At 50.1% G+C, this 15,733-nt stretch overlaps 2 pseudogenes; one reads left to right on the forward strand and one right to left on the reverse strand.

The window, feature by feature from the left end:
- Positions 1–1,737: 1,737 nt before the first annotated feature.
- On the reverse strand, positions 1,738–8,719 carry LOC100999587 (annotated as a pseudogene).
- Positions 8,720–13,174: 4,455 nt separating this feature from the next.
- LOC116272314 lies at positions 13,175–13,292 on the forward strand (annotated as a pseudogene).
- Positions 13,293–15,733: the final 2,441 nt, after the last annotated feature.

Raw genomic sequence — 15,733 nt, forward strand, 5'->3', positions numbered from 1 at the left:
TCTCTGAGTATTTTTATATTTTCCTGTGATTTCTTCTTTGATCCATCGATTGTTTAAGAATATGTCAATTTTCACAAATTTGTGAATTTTCCAGTTTTACTACTGTTATTAATTTCTAACTTCATCCTGTTGTAATTGGAGAATACTTGGAATGATATCTATCCTTTAAAATCTATTAGGACTAAGTTTGTGGCTTAACGTATAATCTATCCTGGAATATGTCCTATGCGCACTTTAGCAGAATGTGTGTGTTGTTGTTATGTAGAGTGGCCTGTGTATGTCTGTTAGAATTAGTTGGTTTATTGTGTTAAGTCCTCTATTTCCTTATTTCTCTTCTTTCTGGTTGTTCTATCCATTACTGAGTGTGGGATATTGAAGTCTCCAACCATTATTGCAGAACTGTCTATTTCTCCCTTCAATTCTGTCAATATCTGCTTCATATATTTTGATGGTCTGTTATTATAATTGTGTATATAATTGTTATATCTTCTTGCTGTATTGAACCATCTATTTATGTATAATGGCTTTGTCTCTTGAATCCTTTTTTGATTTAAAGTCTATTTTGTATGATATTAGTATAATCACTCCTGCTCTCTTTTGTTTACTATTTGCATACCATGTAGTTTTCCATCCTTTCACTTTCAACCCATTTGTGTCTTTGGATCTAAAATGAGTCTCCTTTAGAAAGTAGACATGTATACACACACACACACACATATATATGCACACACATATATTTTATGCATATGCATATATACACATACATATAGTTTTCAACTTTTATTTTAGGTTCAAGGGGTACATGTTCAGGTATTTTGCATGGGTAAATTGTGTGTCACAGGGATTTGATGCACATATAGTTTTGTCACAGAGGTAATCAGCATAACTCGTGATAGGTAGATTTTCAATCATCACCCTGCTCCTACTACCTATCCTCAAATAACCCCAATGTCTATTGTTCCCTTCTTTGTGTCCATGTGTACTCAGTGTTTAGCACCCACACATAAATGACAACACGCAGTATTTGGTTTTCTGTTCCTGTGTTAATTCACTTAGGATAATGGCCTCCAGATCCATCCATGTTGCTGCAAAGGCCATGATCTCATTCTTTTTATAGCTGTGTAGTATTCCATGGTGTAAATGTACCACATTTTCTTTATCCAGTCTACCATTGATGGGCATTTAGGTTGATTCCATGTCTTTGCTATGGTGTATAGTGCTGGAATGAACATATCCATACATGTGTCTTTATGGCAGAACGATTTATATTCCTTTGGGTACATACCCTGTAATGGGATTGCTGCATCAAATGGCAGTTCTATTTTAAGTTCTTTGAGAAATCTTCAGACTGCTTTCCACAGTGGCTGAACTAATTTACATTCCCACCAGCAGCGTATAAACATTCCCTTTACTCTGCATCCTCACCAGTATCTGTTATTTTTTGACTTTTTGACAATAGTCATTCTGACTGGTGCGAGATGGTATCTCATTATGGTTTTAATTTGCACTTCCCTAATGATTAGTAATATTGAACATTTTTTCATATGTTTGTTGGCTGCTCGTATGTCTTATTTTGAGAAATGTCTGTTTGTGTCCTTTGCTCATTTTTAACAAGGTTGTTTGGTTTTTGCTTGTTGATTTAAGTTCCTTATAGATTCTGGATATTGGATCTTTGTCAGATACACAGTTTGCAAGTATTTTTTCCCACTATATACATTGTCTGTTTACTCTGTTGATAGTAGAAAGAATATATTTGGATCATGTGTTTTTATCCATTCTGCTAATCTCTGCCTTTTGATTGGACAGTATAATCAACTTACATTTCAAGTAATTAAGAATAAGGAAGGACTTCTGATATTTTGGCACTCGTTTTTAATATTCTTTATAGTTTTGGGGGGCTCATTGCTTGCGTTACTGTCTTCTTTTGTGTTGATTCTTTTGTAGTGAGCAGTTTATTCTTTTCTCATTTCCTTTTGTGCATATTGTAGTTTCTTCATGCTTACCATGGGGATTACATTTAACATCCTAAAGTTATAACACTCTAATTTGAATTTATACCAGTTTAACCTCAATAACATATTAAAACTCTGTTTATTTACAACTTGGTTTTCACTCCTTTCAGTTGTTGACATCACAGGCTTACATCCTTCCACAATGTATTCCCAAGAACATAAACGAATAGTTCTTTTAAATTCATTCATCTCTTAAAGTTATGTAGGAAACGAAGTGTGGAGTTACAAATCAAAGTTACAATAATACAATCTTTTAGACTAATAATTTTTAAAATGTGTTAATCTCTTAAGCCATGCACAATTCAAAAAGTAGAGTTACAAATTGTTGTTATAATAATGCTATCTTTTATAATTGCCCATGTATTTATTGAGACTTTTTTTTTTTTTTAAGAAAAAGAGGTCTTCTTGTTACAGAAAACAGTTCTGAGCAGTTAACATTGTAAAAAGGTGTAAAAATACAGGGTAGGGGCTCTGAGCTCTCTGAAGAATTTCCTGACACACACTCTGAACTAAGGCTGAGAGATCTCTGGAAGCCTGGGCCTCTGACCCCTGCCCTGGGCCTGGTCCCCTTCCTCTTTCCCACGAACCCATGCTCCAGGGCTGACCAGAGACAAGGGCTCTCTCCAACCCTGGCTCAACCTCTCAAAGAAGACCTTGTACAATCTACAGTGGCTCATCCTGGAAGAGGGGGGCTGGACAGAGGTGGGGTCCGCAGGCGATGCCGGGAAGCCTCTCCAGGCCTGGAGCTGGAGTACCTCTCCTCAGCACTGCCAGTGGGGCTCCTCCTCATTCCACCTCAGCTCGAGGCCCCCAAGGGACCGGGCTCTGGGTGGGGTGTCCAAGAGGAGGGCCCTCCCCTGTCCTGGGCACAGGGCCGTTCTCCAGATGCCAGCAGGGGCTTATTTCTCTGGGGGGCCTGAGGATGGGGAGAAGGGTGCTGAGCTCCTTGGAAGCTCCTGCTGCAACTTTTGGTCCCTTCAGTGTGGATACCTGATCCTCCAGCTCGCGCACCCTCTGGTGGTGGGCCCGCTCCCATGCCTCTAGGGTGCCTTCAGCCTGGGCACTGCACAGGCGCTCCACCTCCTACTGCAGCTCCAGTTGCTAATGCTGCGCGTCCACCTCCAGCTGGGCTGGGCTGTGGCTCTGCTCCAGCGCCACCACCTGCGCCTCCAGCTGCTAGATCTGCCTCTGGGCCTCGGCCAGCTCCAGGTCAGCCCCCATGAGGGTCCGGTTCGGGCGACCCTTCTCTGCGCTCAGCGGCACTGTGTCCTTATGGCTGCGAAACTTCTCTCGCTCCACCTTGTCCAGTACCCTCCTGAGGGCCACGAGCTCCTTCTCCAGCCGCAGGGCTGAGCGCTCCACCTCCCGCTTCTTGGCTTCCAGCTGATCCAGGGCGCGCTGCAGGCTGCCCAGGCATTCCTGCAGCAGCCTCTGATCGTCCTGCAGCAGCCTCTGATCGTCCTGCAGCTTCTGGACCGTGTGCAGGGCTGCAGCCTGGCCCTCCTGCCGCTGCTGCAGCAGCACCTTCCGAAGCTGTTGTAGCTGGCCCTCGGCCTCCGCCCGCTGCAGCTCCAGGTCAGCCACCTTTCCTGGCAACGTCTGCACCTGCTCGCCAAGGGAGCTGCTCTGCTTCCCTGCCTCAGACAACGTCTGCCCGGCGGCGTCCAGCCATTCCAGGAGCACTTGGCGGTCAGGTTCACAGGCGGTCAGAGCCTTCTGTAGATGCAGGTTCTTGTCCTGGGTGCGGCTGAGGCTGGCACTGCTCTAGGCCAGGGCCTCTGCCAGGCCTCGCATCTTGACCCGCAGGAGCCCCTCCCTTTCCTCCACCTTGGCCAGGGCCCCATTCAACCACTCCACTTTCAGCTGCAGGATCCCTGCCTTCACCTCACTGTCTGCCACCTGTCTCTGCAGAGAGTCCATCTGATTCTGGAGGGCCTGGGCCCGGGCCTCGCGGTCGCTCAGGCCCAGGTGGCTGCGCTACGGCTCCCCCTCAAGCGAGTGCCGCTGCAGTTCCAGCTTGATGGTGCGGCTCTCGGAGGCGTCCAGCATCTCCTCCAGGCACCGCTTGTCGTCCTTCAGCTTTCTCTCGTTGGCCTTCATCTTGCTAATCTTCTCCTGACTGGCCCAGAGCTCGCTCTCTGTGGCCTGCAGGCTTCTCTCCAGTGTGGCCATCTGGTCCAGCGTGGGCCGGCGCTCCGGCTCACTGCGCCGCACGCTCTCCTCCTGCAGCGCCAGCTCCGCCTGGACCCCGCTCAGCCGCCCATCCACACTGCGCAGGGCTTCCTCACTCTCAGCCACCGCCTTCTGCAGTTGCCTGGCCCTCGAGGTTGTGGTGTCCCTCTCGGCCTCCATCTCGGCCAGCTGGCGATTCAGGGCACTCTGGGTCCAAAGTTCGTCCTGTTCTCTCAGGGTGCTCCGCAGCTCCTGCAGGAATTCCCGGAAGGCCCCGCGCACTGCCTCTGGGTCCGGGTCTGGAGGAGCCGGGGAGGTGGCAGGTCCTGGAAATGGTGGCTGGGACCCAGGGCTGCATTCTAAGGTGCTGGGGCGGCTGAGCCTTTCCCCGCTTCCTCCGGCGGGCGCATCCCGGGTAGGGGAGCCCGGCACCGGTGGCGGGGCTGGCCTGGGCTGGGCTGGGCTGGGCGCGCAACCGAGGGCGAGGCCGCGGCAAAGAGCGGAGCGCAGGCCACCTAGCTGGGCCTCCACTGCGCACCGCTGCACCCCCACGCGGGCCAGCTCGGCCTCCAGGTCTCGTGCCTGGCCCTCGGCCGCACTCAGCCGCAGGCCCAGCTCCGCAGCCTCGGCCTGCGCAGCCTCCAGCTTGAGCTCCAGGCCACGGGCGTGGTCCAGCTGCTGGTTTTCGGTGCCGCGCACCTCCTCCAGGGAGCCCAGCAGGCCTCGCTCGCGGATCTGGAGCTCGCCTTCTTGTTCCGGCAGCTTCCGCTGGGCTACCTGGAGCTCCTGCCGCGTCGCCTCCAGGCTGGTCTCGCCCTTCAGCAGCCTCTGCCGGAGGCCCAGGGTCTCCCGCCGGCTCTCCTTCTCTGCCCGCTAGCCCAGCGCCAGGCGGCCCTGCAGCTCTGCCAGCTCGCGGCCCACCCTGGTATTCTCACTGTCCAGCATCTTCATGTGACGCCAGAGTTCCTGTAGCTCCCTCCAAGCCTCCAGCCGTGAGCACTCCACCTCCTGCAGCCCAGTCTGAAGCTCACCGTCCTCCTTGCCCATGGCTGCCTGTGCCTCCTCTAGGAGTGCCAGCTTCTGCTCCTTGTCCTCATCGGTAAACTTCAAGTTGATGCACTCGCTCTCTACCTTCTTCCCAGCGGCCCGCAGTGCCTCACGCTCCTTGGCGCCCTCGCCCAGACTGCGCCACAGCTTGTCCGCCTCCTGGCGCTGCACCTTAAGGCCCTCCTGGCCCTCACGCAGCTTGCGCTGGGCCTCCAGCAGCTCCCGCTGAAACTGGTGGCCAGGCTGTGCCTTGTACCCATCAACTTCTCTGACAACTTCTCTGACGGAGTCTTTTCAGACCCCTTCAGAGACAAGGCCTGCTGCTTCTTGCCCTGGGCCAAGAGGAGGCCCTCATCGCGCTCCTGCTGCAGGGCAGCGATCTCCTTGCTCAGCCCTTCCTTCTCGATCTCCAGCTGGGCCAGCAGCTCCTCCTGCTCACGCTGCTGCTGACTCTGCAGCTGGGCCCTCTTGGCTTCCAGCTCCCGCCATGCTGCCTCCTTTTCGGGCTGGACTCCCTGCAAGTCCTCCTCCTGGGCTGCCCACTGCTCCCACAGAGATGCCTGGGCATCCCGCTCAGCCTGCACCAGCTTCTGAGCCATCAGCTCCTTGTCTAGGCTGGCTTTCTGCTGTGTAGCTATTATTTGCTGCCGCAGCCCCGCCAGCTCCCCAGTCAGGGTCTCCTTGGCCAACAGCAGGACCTGCCCATCGGCTTCCAGCCTGATCCCGACGGGCCTCGAGCTGAGCCAGGTGCTATTGCACTTCAAACAGGCTGCCCCCAGGGCTTCCTTCTCCAAGCGCAGGCGTGTGGCCTCCTCTGACAGGGTGATGCCTTCATGCTCTGCTGCAGCCAGCTGCATAGCCAGGCCAGTGCGCCCCTTGGCTAGCGCCTCCTTCTCCTGGGCCACTCGCTTCGGAGCCTTTACCTGCCACTGTGGCTCCCACTGGGCCTGCTCCAGCTCCTGCTCCTGCCCGCTCAGCTGCTGGGAGAGCTGAGCTAGCTGCTCTTGCAGCCGGCTGAGCTCATGAAGCAGCGTGGGGAGCTGCTGCTCCAGCGCCTCCTGGAGGTCCTCTGCCACTCCAGCCCTCCAGGCCCTCCAGAGCCCTGCAGCGCCACCTCCTGCTCCAGCCGCAGCTCCTCCAGCCGCTCCTGCTGTTCCCGGCGCCACAGTGGCTTCCTGCTCCGCTTGCCTCAGCCGGGCCTGCAGGGCTGCCTTGTCTTCTTCCAGCTGGGCGACAAGGAGGTTCAGATCCAGCCTGTCCTGAGACAGGCTCTCGTTGAGGGCACTCAGCTTGGACAGGGAGTCCTGCAGGGATGCCTCCTCTGCCTTCAGCCTGGTCATGGACAGCTCGAGTTCCACCCCGCCAGCCTCAACCTTGGTCAGCGCCTCGGCCACCTGAGCCTTCTGGGCCTGCAGCATGTCCCGCTGCAGTGTGGGGCAGCTCAGCGCCTCCCTCACCTCCACCAGCTCCTTCGCCAGGCCTGAGCGCTTGCCTTCCAGCTGCTCTAGCTGTTTATGGCTGCGCTCAAGCTCCTGAGGCACCTATGCACCATCCTGCACCGCATCCTCTTGCTCTTCCTCAGTCGGTCCCGATGGCGCTGCAGCTCCTCCTGGGCAGCCCGCAGCTTCTCCCGCTCCTTCAGAAGCTCCTTGGCCTGTTGCTGGGCCACCTGCAGACTGTGGGCCAGGTTGCTCTTCTCCCTGCTCAGTAGCTCATTGGCGTTCAGCAGCCGCTGTACCTCGCGCTGGGCGTCCTCATGGGCCTGCATGGCGCCATCGGTCTTGTCCCGCTGGTGCTGGAGCTGTTCCTCTAGGGCCCGCCGCTCAACCTCGCTGTCACTAAGCTGCTTCCACAGGGTGCCCAGAAGGTCCTGGTTTGCCTCATAGTGCCCACGCGTATCCTGGACCTGCAGCTGGCACTTGTGTAGGGCAGAGTGGATCAGGGCGAGCCTGGAGGAGTTTGAGCTAGCCACCGACCTGCCTCGGTGGGGCGAAGGGCTGCTACCCGGCCAGGAGCGCTGTGGTGGGGACGGGATCCTCTGGCCCCAGAGCTCCGCAGGCTGCCATCGGATGCGTCCGTGGTGTGCTTGGAGCCGCTCAGCTGGACACCATCTCAGTGTCCAACAGGACGGCCAATGCGAGGTCCCTCAGGGTGTGCTGCAGCCCTTCTCCATCCTCTGTCTCCAGGGCCTACTGCTCCTGTAGCCACAGGGATTCCAGGGCCTCAGGCTTGCCGAGAGCCTTGTTGATCTAATCCTACTCCAGATTCTGCTTCTGAAGACGCTCCACTGCCAGGGTCAGCTTTGTCACTCTGGCACTGAGGTCGGCCTTGTCCAGGTCGCTTTGCATCTGCTGCTGGGCCAGGTCCTTCTTGCGGAGCACCTTGTCCCGCAGCTGCTCCTCCAGCTGGACCTGCAGCAGGACTTGCTTCTCCAGGGCCGCTTCAGCCCCGCTCTCTGCCAGCTGCAGGCCCGTGCTCTGTACCAGCCCCCCTCCTGGAGAGCGAATGATTTCCAGGCCAGCTCACCTCCCAGCTACAGCAGGTCCCTCACGGTGGACATCTTCACCTCGCTGACCAGCCACCCGACCCCCACCTGCCTCCAGAGGAGTAGCAGACGACTGTACTCATTGCTGAAGTAGGCGTTGAAGGACTCCTCCTTGAGCCTCCATGCCACCTCCCGCTGCTCCAGCTCCTTGTGTCTGTGTGTCCAGTCGCTGGTCACCTTTCGTATGTCCTCACTCAGAGCCTGGCTGGCTGAGCCTGCCTGGTCCAGCTGCTCTCAGAGCATGCTATTCACCTGGACCAGGCTGGCACTCTTCTGCTGCTCCTCCTCCAGCCGGATGAGGGCGCTCTCCAGGTCTTGGCTGTGCTCTGTGTCCCTCAGTCGCTGCTGCTCAGGCTCTCCCGATCTCTCCAGCAGCTGCTGCTCCAGCTCCGAACACCTCTTCTTGTACTGGAGAATCTTGGCCTGCAGCTGCTGCATAAGCTGGGCCTGCCGCTGTTGGCCCTCCTGGTAGGCCAGCAGCTTGTGGCCAGGAGGAGGCCTGCTCCTCCTGCAGCTGCCTCCACAGCTCCACACTCTGCTGTAGCAGCCCCCTGGGCTCCTGCATCTCCAGCTCTCCAGACTCCAGACGCACAGGCTGCTCCAGCGCGTTGTACTTAATGGTGAGCTCATCACGCTTGGCGTGGCTCTGGGCCAGCAAGTCCTCCACGTGCGATAGCTCCTGCTGCTGCAGCTGGTTCTTCTCCTGCAGTGAGAGCAGCAGTGCCATCTCTGTGGCCCATAGTGGGACTAGGCGCTCAGGCCGGGAGAGGTTGCAGGTGACAATCTCCCTGATGCGGACAGGTAGGATGATGGTCTGAGGGTCCTGGGCCAGGTCCCGTGCGCCCAAGCCCTTCTCCTGGCCCAGGACGCTTCTCTCCAGTGTCTGGATAACTGTCTCCAGCGTCAGCTGGGCCTCTTGTGCCCTCTACAGCCCCAAACTCATGGTGGGGTGTCTGTGGGCATCCCTTCAGCTCCCTTCTGCAGGACCCCAAGACTAGCTCAGTCAGCACACCCCACAGTCAGGCTGCTGTACTGAGCACCAGGCAGATTAAGCTTAAATCCCGCCACGCCCCATGTGACCACAGCCGTGGGAGGAGCGGGATGGGGGTTGAGAGGGGAGGGGATGGGAAAGCACAGGAGAGGAGGGAAGCAGAGGCAGGGGGGATCTGAGAGAAGAGGAAGGATGAAGGAGAAGGGAGGAGAAGGGAGAGAAAGGGAAGGAAAAGAGAAGAGGGAATAGGGGAGGAAAGAAGGGGGGAATCTTTATTTCTTCATACAGCTTTGAGTTCCTATCTATTATCCTTTCATTTCACCTTGCAGTACTCTCTTGAGCAGTTCTTGCAGGACAGGTGTAGTGGTAACAAACTCCATTAGCTTTTGTTTATCTGGGAATATCTTAATTTCTCCCTCACATTTGAGGAACAGTTTTGCCAGATATAGCATTCTTAGTCAACATATTTTTAGCATGCTGAATATATCAGCCCACAGCCTTCTGTCATCTAATGTTTCTGAAGATAAAATTGCTAACAGTTTCATTGAGGATCACTTGTATATGATGAGTCATTTTTCTCTTGATGCTTTCAAGATTTTTCTCTTTGTCTTTGTCTATTGAAAATTTCATTATAAGGTGCCTTGGTTTTGGGGCATCTTTCAGTTCATCTTACTTGGCATTCATTGAGATTCTTGGAGGTTTATATTCATGTCTTTCATAAAATTTGTTAAGTTTTTGGTCATTATTTTTTCAGACATTTCCTTTGCCCCTTTCTCTCTCTCTTTCCCTTTTGGGACTTCCCCAATGCATATGTTGATGGGCTTGGTGGTATCCACAAGTCCCTTAGGCTCTGTTCATCTTTTCTTCAATCTTTTATCTACCTGTTCCTCAGACTTGATAATTTCCATTGTCCTATTTTCGAGGTTGCTGATTCTTTCTTTTGCCATGCTCAAGTCTGCCTTTAAACCCCTCTTCTGATTTTTTAATTTCAGCTTTTGTACTTTTTGGCTCCACAGTTTATTTTTGGTTTCTTTCTTAGGCTTTCTATCTCTTTCTTGATATTTCCATTTTGTTCATGCATCACTTTCTTGATTTTCTCCACATCTTCCTTTAGTTCTTGAGCATTTTTAAGAGAGTTGTTTTACAGTCTTTGTCTAGTAGATCTGCTGTCATATATACTAGATCAGGGACTGTTTCTGTTGATTGATTTAATTTTTTTTCCTTTGAATGTGCCATACTTTCGTGTTTCTTTGTATGCCTTGTGATTTTTTGTTGAAAATTAGACATTTGAATCTAATAATGTGAGAATTTTGGAAACCAGATTCTTCCCCTTCCTTGGTGTTTGCTGATTTTGTTATTGTTTTTATTTATTGTGTTTCTTTTTATTGCTGTAGGTTTTTTCTTTGCCAAAGATTAGCCTGGGGTGTAAACTTAAGATCTTCTCAGGTGTTTTCTGAGCCTGCAGCTTTCCCTGTGCATGTGCAGTCACTTTCTGATTTCCCCCATATGTGCAGTTGTTTTTGAACGTCCTAGTCTTTAATCTCTGGCTTCCAAAAGGAGAAAAGGGTAAAATGAAGGAAGGAAAAGGAAAAGTGGTGCTAACCCTTTAAATCTTGGGAAGTTGCTTCAGCCAGAGCGGGAGGGACTTGCAACAATGAAGAGAGGTGCAACAATAATGGTCACCCTCCTCTTTGTCTGCAAGTCTGTGATCACGAGCAGCAATCAGCTATCTGAGTACAGATGTGCAATATTGGGAGGGCAAGTTCCTTTTTGCCCACTCTTGCTCATGTAAGCTATGTGGAAACTGTTCCATTAACATGTGCACTGTGCTTGCCACAGGGCTGGGGCTGCTGGATGGATAGTTGCTAGTGGACCAAGAACACACTTTACCTCCAAACTTTCCCATGGAAATTGCAAGTCTTCAATATACTGAAGAGTTCCAAAATAGCTATATCGGGGTCTCAGTGCAATTTTTATCTCAGTGGGGAGACTGATTCCTACTCCACCACCTTCCCAGGATCTTCCTAACCTTAAATTTTAAACATGCACACTAAAAATTATATTTTTTCGAGTTATTCAGCAGCTCAATTCTTTTCCTGACAAAACAAAAGCCTTACCCATGTTATCTTCCCCCAGCACTCTATCTCCACAATTCTCATGTTATTGTTTTGAATTTTAATATAAGCTTGTTATGAGTGCACAGAAAACTTTTCTCCTCCCCTTCTCCATACATTTCCTTCTACCCATCCCTCTTTTTATAAGTGTGAGTACACACTGAGGGTACAGACTCAGGAGAAAAACTATATGGGTACAAATCTTTGCTCCTCCAGGTGTGTGACCTTGGGCAAGTTTCTTCACTGCTCTGAGCCCAAGTTTCCTCATGTTTATAAAGAATGATAATGTAAGTTTCTGTTTTAGGGTCATGGCATTACATTATTTAGTACATGTAATGTGCTTAGAGCAGTACCTGACACAAAGTAAGTTCTCAATAAATATGTTATTTTTTTCTCCTTCTTTGTTTGCTTAACCATCAATGTATGTTGATATTTTTAAACCCCTTTTAATTACCATTTACTTGCTATTATTTCTTGACTTCCATTCCTTCCTTGTGGGTTTCTCGTTCTTATTGCTAACATACATATTTTCAGTAATTGTTTCAGCAAGAGTTGATGGATAGTAAAATGTCCAAGTTCTTCTATGTGTCCGAAGGTGTTCATTTCACATTTTTTCATAAGTTCTAGGCTTATGGATTTCTTGTCATGCTTTGAAGACATTGTGACACATGGAAAATCGAGACTAAGTAACCATCCCAATCCCCTAATGTACCTTCCTGGACTTCACAGTCAGAAAAGTCCAAATCTGTATTTCTCAGATTACCCTGTAGTAGGAGGTTCTGAATATGAATGATATCCTACCAGTTAGGTACTCTTGGGTGAAACTGAAATGATGGATGGGAAGCAGCAGCCACCTTCCTGCTTCTTTGGGTCTTTCTGCTTGTGAACACAGTCATGCAGACTTTATGTTTTCCTGCTTCAGTGTTCCTTTGTGCTGTAACTAGCTTCATGGTGTCAAAAGGTGGTTGTGATATGACAGCAGATTTCTGATCTCTGAATCACAGCTACAGGAATGTCTTCTTGAAGTTAATAGCTTCAGTGTTGGGCTCCCAATTTCCTACCATCTGAATTGAGTACAAGTGTTACCTACCTTAATGAGCCAGTTCTGCTGTGGTACCCTGGGAGTGGTTTTAGAGGCCCAACCTACCTTTCTCTCTTTCGGCCTTGAAATAATTTTGTAAGGACCTGGTCCATGGTTCAATTGAACTTCTGTTTAAAACAGCTACAGTGAGTTCTGTTTCCTGCAACTGAACCCTTATTGATGCATTGTCTTCTGGCACCCATTGTTGTGGATGATGCTTGTTTTTCTTTTTATGGATAATGTGTCTTTCCTCTCTAGTGACTTTCAGGATATTTCCTTTGTCTTCAGTGTTGTTTAATTTAACTGAAGGGGCCCAGCGGTATATTTTGTGTATATACATATCCTACTCACCACTTGAGGTTTTGTTTTTGTTTGTTTGTTTTTTTGGCATATTGGTACAAATCCAGACCCTGCACTGAGCACAGTGCAGAATTAGGAATTGAGAGTCTAGATGTTTCACTTCATTTCAAACCATGGTTTAAGCAGGGGACTCACTTTCAGGAGAGACCTGAGGTGGATAGATCAAGATATTCTAGTTTTCATTCATGATGGAAACATTTTCCTACCACCTAGACCCATACAGAATACCTAGTTCTGGCTCGCTATCACATGCAGTACCTGCCCACAGTTTAGCTCTCTTTCCTAGCTTCTCAGACCTGTTTCCCTTGCTAGCTTCCAAGGGCTATGAAGCTTCAGGTCCCATTTACTGCTCTGCATTCCTTCTGCTTCTGGGTCTTAGAGGTTTCTTGTTACACTTTTGAGAATGGCTACTATTTTTAAAATATTTTTAAAATATGCTATCCATCATTATGGTGTGTTTGGAAAAGAAGGTGGGGAAACAGTGGATTAGGGTGGTGTTCTTTCAAGCTAGTTCAAACTGACATCCTCACCTGAAGTTGCTACCCATCACTGAATGATAAAAGGCATATCTCGTTTCCTTTAAAAAAAAAAAATTACTCTCTATAGTTGAAAACAGAAGGACAACTAAGCAATAGGCCTATGAAAATATTTAATCCTCATTATGTATTCAAAGGAATACAAAATAAAAGATCAAAATAAACTATTTTAACCTATCAAACTGAGAGACTGACTAACCCGTTGTGAGACTCAGGGATAGGTAAAGTAGAGTAGAAGGAAAGGATCAAGTTCTCTCTCCTAGGAAAAAGAGTTAGCTCTAGCCTTAAAATAGAGATGGTCAAGAAGGAAATATGCATTTATAGCCATACCACCCTGAATGTGCCCAATCTCGTCTGATCTTGGAAGCCAAGCAGGGTTGGGGCTGGTTAGTGCTTGGAGGGGAAACTGCCAGGAATACCAGGTGCTGTAGGTTTTTTTTTTTTTTTAAGGGAAACATTTTAGAAAAGTGATGGGTTAAATATTATATTGATCTTGAAGGAAGGGAAATACACCCAGTTTGAGGCAATGAAAGGTAGTAATAAGTTTTTTAATCTATTGAATCAGAATCGCCACCATTGTCTCAAAAAACTCTCATCCTGACTGGAGTGAGTAGTGTAACTTGGTATCCCAACTCTGGAGAGTATCAAAAGCCCTAAGCCATGCATACCCTTTGGTGTACTTTCTAGGAATATGTATCAAGGAATTGATCATGACTGTGCCACAGCATTTATCCACAACGACATCTGTCACTGTATCACTTATAAAAACAAGGAAAAACAACAATAAAAAGCAAACCAACCCCCACCAAAATAAATGACAACAAAGAAAAACAACCAAAGGGCACTGGGGGATACATGATGAAACCTTCATACAAAAGAGATACTAGGTAGCTTTGGATGTAGGAAAATGCATAATAACACGGTAAGACAAACATAAAATAGTGGAATCAGATTTCAAAGTAGTATGTTTGTAGTTTTACATACATAAAAGATGCACACGAAGTGAAAATTCGTCCAAAACCCAGCAATTTCCCTTGGGAGTAGGGTGGGTAGGAGTAGGATGGGATTTTGCATGCTCTTCATATTTCCCATTTCTCAATGTATTTGCTCTGCTGCCCCTGGAACTTCCCGCTTACTTAGCTGCCCTCTTGCCCTCTCTTGACTCAGTCTCTTAGGTCCCAATCAATCTCTAGAGGTGGAATGGAAGAAAGACAGGTGGACCCATCTCAGGGTGGCCCCAGCTGCTCCCACTGGGGAGCTCGATTTGGAGAAGGCTCCCAGGTCTACCCCTCATCCAAGCCCTGGATTTCTTCTGGACCCCACCCAGAAAGGACAGGGTCATCTTCCATCTTTGCTATTCCATTCCACCGTTCTTCCAGCCCAATTCCCTGCCTCTCCAGGGGGCATTGGTAGCTCAGGAAAAGAGCTTCTTCTTGGGGTTCTATTTCAGACTTGGTTACTGTCTTTGGTTTCTCTGTAAAATGGAGATAACGGTTAGGTAGTTGTGGGATTATGATGAGATTAGGAATGCAAAGCACCTAGAATGGTGCCTGGCACATGACAGGCTCTCATCAGAGGTCGGTTCCCTTCACTTGGTTCCTTTTCCCCACAGTAACAAGGCTGCTCCAGGTGAGACCTGATGACAATGAACATTGTATTCACTGCTTACAAGCATCCCAACAGAGCCTTACTAAAAACTCCAGGTTGTGCTGTTTGCCTGGCACTACACAGTAGTAAGTGGAAGAGCTGGGCTCAGGGCTCAGGTCTCCTGGGGTCCCATCGGAGCAGAACTGGCCTTCCTGCCTTCTTTTCCTCTGTAGGAGGGATGGGAGGGGTGGTCCTCCCTCTTCAAGAGGCCTTGGAGTCAGGCTCTGGGGGGATCATTTCCCATCTTGGTTTGCCAAGTCATGTGATCCATGGAGTGGGGATGAAGAGGACCATCTAGACAAAGGGGAGGGAAGCTTAAGGACTGGGGTCCATTTCTCCTGTGGTGGCAGATGCCATAGGGCATTAGCACCAGTGCTTTTGGACGACTCCTCCTTGTCAGGGTGCTCTGACCCCTGGGTAGCCCTTGGCAACAGGAGTGCCCCCAGGGCCTGTAAACCCAGGCTACTCCTGAATCTGAGCATAGCCCTGTGTCCTCAGGATGCCTCCCCACCGGGGCCCTGTGGGGCTTCCTCTAATACTACCCTCCGCCCTTCCTCCCCCGCCTTCTGCCTGTTTGCCAACGCTTATAGCAGCCACTAGGAAGCGCTCTCCGGTGGGAGCCACTAGGAAAGGGGGCTCTGATGGGCCAGAGTTTGCCTCCAACATTGGGAAAGGGAAGCAGGCTTCCAGGGCCAGGTCCTTTATCTTCTCCAAGATTCTGAAGTAACCTTGCTGGTAGGGAGGCAGTGGGAGGTGGCCTCAGGCAAGGAGAGGAGTCTCAGTGCTACACAAAATGACCTGTGTCATTTCAGTTCACTTCACCTTAGTCCACCCTCAGGATTCTACTGACTTAGACACTTTTGATCACCAGACGCTAAAACGGAAGGGGACTTATGTTTTGGATCGTTTGAACAAAGGTTGTCAACAGGACAAGCAGCTACCTCTCGGGGCCAGGATAGGCTGCTGCCTGCTTCTCATGGGGCAGTGGCCCGGGTCAAGTCGGGTCTCAGCACAGCCTCTGAACAGGAAACATGGTCCCCGCCACAGCCTGCTACAGCCTCCCCCAGCCCTAGCCTCCAGAGGCTTCTCCCTGCCAGCTCCTGGCCATGGGAGCCGGTGACCTCACCATGGGGCCTCTCTCCACCCAGGGCCACTGCATCACCCCCACCAGACACGGGAGGCCTCCAGTTGGGATTTTAGTGTATTAAACCAAGGACTTTTTTTTTTT

Source organism: Papio anubis, chromosome X (assembly GCF_008728515.1).
Source record: "Papio anubis isolate 15944 chromosome X, Panubis1.0, whole genome shotgun sequence".
Lineage (NCBI taxonomy): Eukaryota > Metazoa > Chordata > Mammalia > Primates > Cercopithecidae > Papio > Papio anubis.